This window comes from Capricornis sumatraensis, chromosome 9, assembly GCF_032405125.1.
Source record: "Capricornis sumatraensis isolate serow.1 chromosome 9, serow.2, whole genome shotgun sequence".
NCBI lineage: Eukaryota > Metazoa > Chordata > Mammalia > Artiodactyla > Bovidae > Capricornis > Capricornis sumatraensis.
This window is the reverse complement of record NC_091077.1, coordinates 2372200-2376657: the sequence shown is the minus strand read 5'-3', so window position 1 is coordinate 2376657 and position 4458 is coordinate 2372200. Positions and strand designations below refer to the sequence as shown.

General features: G+C 39.4%; 1 non-coding gene across 1 annotated transcript; it reads left to right on the top strand.

The window, feature by feature from the left end:
* The first annotated feature begins 4035 nt into the window (after nt 1-4035).
* LOC138086682 (5S ribosomal RNA) lies at nt 4036-4154 on the top strand. The gene has a single exon (XR_011145396.1). It is a non-coding gene; the product is annotated as a 5S ribosomal RNA (ribosomal RNA).
* Nucleotides 4155-4458: the final 304 nt, after the last annotated feature.

Genomic DNA, 4458 nt, shown 5'->3' with positions numbered 1-4458 from the left:
CATTTCCTCCAGGTTGTCCAATTTTTTTGTCATACAGTTGTTAATAGTAGTCTCTTATGATCCTTGGTTTTGGATTGATGCTTTTGAACTGTGATGTTGGAGAAGACTCTTGAGAGTCTCTTGGACTGCAAGGAGATCAAAGCAGTCAATCCTGAAGGAAGTCAATCCTGAATAGTCATTGGAAAGACTGATGCTGAGCTGAAACTGTAATACTTTGGCCACCTGATGCAAAGAACTGACTCATTGCAAAAGACAATGATGCTGGGAAAGATTGAAGGCAGGAGGAGAAGGGAGTGACAGAGGATGTGATGGTTGGATGGCATCACCGACTTGATGGACTTGAGTTAGAGCAAACTTTGGGAGTTGGTGACGGACAGAGAAGCCTGGCATGCTGTAGTCCACGGGGTCACAAAAAGTTAGACATGACTGAGCGACTGAACTGATCCTTGGTATTTTCATGAAGTCAGTAACTTCTCCTTTTTCATTTCTAATTTTATTGATTTGAGTCTTCATTTTTTTTCCCTTGATGATTCTGGCTTAAGATTTATCAATTTTGTTTAAAATTTCAAAGATCCAACTTTTAGTTTCATTGATGTTTGCAATTTTTTCTTTGTCCCTATTTCATTTATTTATGCTCCGCTACTTATGATTTCTTTCCTTTTTACTAACTCTGGGTTTTGTTTTCCTATCTCTAATTGTTAAAACAATTAGATGTAAACAAAAAACCACATAAAACAATTTAGGTGTAAGGTTAGGCTGTTTACTTGAGACTTTTCTTGTTTCTTGAAAAAAGATTAAGTATTGCTACAAACTTCACTCAGAATTGCTTTGCTGCATCTGAGAGTTTTCAGATCATTGTGCTTTCATTTTTCTCTAGATATTTTTTGATTTCCTCTTCCTTCTTTTCAGTGACCCATTGGTTATTTAGTAGCATATTGCACAGCCTCTACATGTTTATGTTTTTTTATAGTTTTTCTTCTTGTGGTTTATTTTTAAAGTCATAATGTTGTCATTGGAGAAGATGCTTGATATGATTTCAATTTTCTTAAATTTACCAAGGCTCATCTTGTGGCCCAGCAGGTGGTCAGTCCTGGAGAATGTATAGTGTGCTACTTTTGGATGGAGTCCTCAGTTATGTCAAACTGATCTAAAGTGTAATTTAAGGCCTCTGTTTCCATATTAATTTTCTGTCTGGATGATCTGTCCATTGATGAGAGTTGGGTGTTAAAGTTCCCACTATTATTGTGTTACTCTTGATTTCTCCCTTTATGGTTATTAGAATTGCTTACATATTGAAGTATTCCTATGTTGGTTGTATACATATTTATTATATCTTCTTCTTGAACTGAACTCTTGATCGTTACGTAGTGTCCTTGTCTCTTATAACAGTCTAAGTTTTAAAATCTATTTTGTCAGATACAAGTATCACTACTCAAGCTTTCTTTTAATTTCCATTTGTATGGAATACTTTCTCCCATCCCCTTACTTTCAATCTGTAAGTGTCCCTAGGTCTGAGGTGAGTCTCTTATAGACAGTGTATGTATGTGTATATATATATAAGGATTTTATATATACATATATATGTGTATACGTAAAATCTCGCTTTTGAATCCACCCAGCCAGTTTGTGTCTTTTGGTTGGTGAACTTAATCCATTTATATTTAAGGTAATTATTGATATATATGATCCTATTGGGCTTCACATGTGGCTCCCTAGTTAAAAAAGTTGCCTGACAAGCAGGAGATGTGGATTCAATCCCTGGGTCAGGAAGAGTCTCTGGAGAAGGAAATGGCAATCCACTCCAGTATGCTTGCCTGGGAAGTCCCTTGGGGAGAGGAGCCTGGTGGGCTACCGGGTTGCAAAATAATCAGACACGACTTAGTGACTAAAGGAGGAGTAATAACAGTAATCCTATTACCATTTTCTTCATTGTTTTGGATTTATGTTTGTAGATTTTTCCTTCTCTGTGTTTCCTGCCTAAAGATGTTCTTTTAGCATTTGTTGCAAAACTAGTTTGGTGATGCTGAATTCTCTTAACTTTTGCTTGTCTCTAAAACTTTTGATTTCTCTCTCAAATTTGAACAAGAGTCTTGCTGGTTAGAATGTTCTTGGTTATAGGTTCTTCCTTTTCATTACTTTAAATGTATCATGCCATTCCCTCTGACTTGTACAGTTTCTGTTGAGAAATCAGTTGATAACCTTAAGGGTGTTCCCTTGTATGTTATTTGTTGTTTTCCCCTTGTTGCTTTTAATATTTTATCTTTGTCTTTAATTTTAATCAGTTTGACTACTATGTGTCTGAGTGTGTTTCTCTATGGTTTTATCCTGCCTGAGACTCTCTGTGCTTCCTGGACTTGGTCAACTATTTCTTTCCCATATTACAGATGTTTTCAGCTATTATCTCTGCAAATATTTTCTTGGGTCCTTTCTTTCCCTTTTCTCCTTCTGGGACCCCTATAATGTGAATATTGCTGTGTTTAATGTTGTCCTAGAAGTCTCTTAGGCTGTCTTCATTTCATTTCATTTTTTTTTTAACATTCTGTTTTGTGGCAGTGATTTTCATCATTTTGTCTTTTAACTCGTTTATCTGCTCTGTCTCAGTTATTCTGCTGTTTATTCCTCTAGCGTATTGTTCATCTCTGTTTGTTTTGTAGTTCTTCTAGGTTATTGGTAAACATTTCTTTTACCTTCTCCATTATTTTTGTAATATCCTGGATCATTTTCATTATCAGTATTCTGAATCTTTTCCTAGAATGCTGCCTAGCTCCACTTTATTTAGCCATTTTTTGGGATTTTTACCTTGTTCCTCCATCTGGGACATAATTCTTTTTATTTTGATTAGCTTTCTATGATTGTGGGTTTTGTCCTGAAGCCTGTGGGATTGTGGTTTTTCTTGCTTCTTCTGTCTGCCCTCTGGTGGATGAAGCTAAGAGGCTTATATAAGTTTCCTGATGGGAGGGACTGGCTGTGGAGAAAACTGGGTCTTGCCTTGGTACTCAGTAAAACTTTAATTTGATTATCTGCTGAGGGTGGGGCTGTGCTCCCTCCCTGTTGGTTGTTTGGCTCATGCCAGTGGTTAACTCCTAGGAGTGCTGCTGCCAGTGTCCTGCTGCAAGTTACTGTTGACTCATGCCTCCACAGGAGACCCTCTAATACTGTCAGGGAGGTCTTTTTCAGTCTCCTGCAGGGTCACTGCTCCTTTCCTCTGAGTCCTGTTGTGGACAAGGTTTTGTTTCTAACCTCCAAGAGTGGAATCTCTGTTTTCCCCAGGCCTGTGGAAGTCATGCAATCAAATCCCACTGGCCTTCAAGGTAAGTCAGACTCTCTGGGGATTCCTAGTTTCTTTGCTGCATCCCCAGGCTGGGAAGGCGTACTTGAACCTTCACAACAGAAACATGTGAACCTTCACAACAGTGAGAGAACCTCTTTGGTTTATTTTTCTCCAGTCTGTGGGCTGCCTGCCCAGTGGGTGTGTGATTTGATTTTATCATGATTGTGCCCTTCTACAGTCTTGTTGAAGCTTCTTTTTTTCCTTGGACATGGGTATCTTTTTCTGGTAGGTTCCAGCACCCTCATGTCAATGACTCTTCAACAGCTAGTTGTGATTTTGGTGCTCTCACAGGAGATGAGTGCACATCCTTCTACTCTGTAATCTTGAATAAATCTGTTTTTGTGGTTTTGATTAGCATTTCACTCATGGTTAGTGATGTTCAACCTTTTTTGTTGTACTTACTGGCCATTTGTACAAATTTGGAGAAATGTCTATGCAAGTCTTTTGCCCATTTTAAAAATTGAGTTTTTTTCCCCCTTTACCCTTTTTTTCTTCTGTTTCTTTTGCAGAGAAGAAACAAACTCTGACTCCATGTTGGAAACTGTTTGTTTTCATTGCTTTTGTTATTATAATCATACCTAATTGCCTGCCTCAGAAGACCCTGACCTGTTACCTGAATGTAAACTAAAGTGCCTTTGTTCAGCTCAGAGAGAGATAATCTGACCCTGCCCACCTGTGAATAGAAGACATTAACACACCCCGAAATCTATGGCCATACTACCCTGAACGCGCCTGATCTCGTCCGATCTCAGAAGCTAAGCAGGGTCGGGCCTGGTTAGTACTTGGGCGGGAGACCGCCTGGGAATACCGGGTGCTGTAGGCTTTTGGGGCTTCCCTGATGGCTCAGAGGTTAAAGCGTCTGCCTACAATGTGGGAGACCCGAGTTCAATCCCTGGGTTGGGAAGATCCCTTGGAGAAGGAAATGGTAACCCACTGCAGTATTCTTGCCTGGAGAATCCCATGGACGGAGAAGCCTGGTAGGCTGTAGTCCACGGGGTCACAAAGAGTCAGACATGACAGCAACTTCACTTCAACTTCCAAAGACTAGACTTCCGTTTTGCAAGACGGAAGATCCTTTCACTTTACTTCCCCACTGCCTCTCCCTCTCTATTCTGCCTTTTGACTTT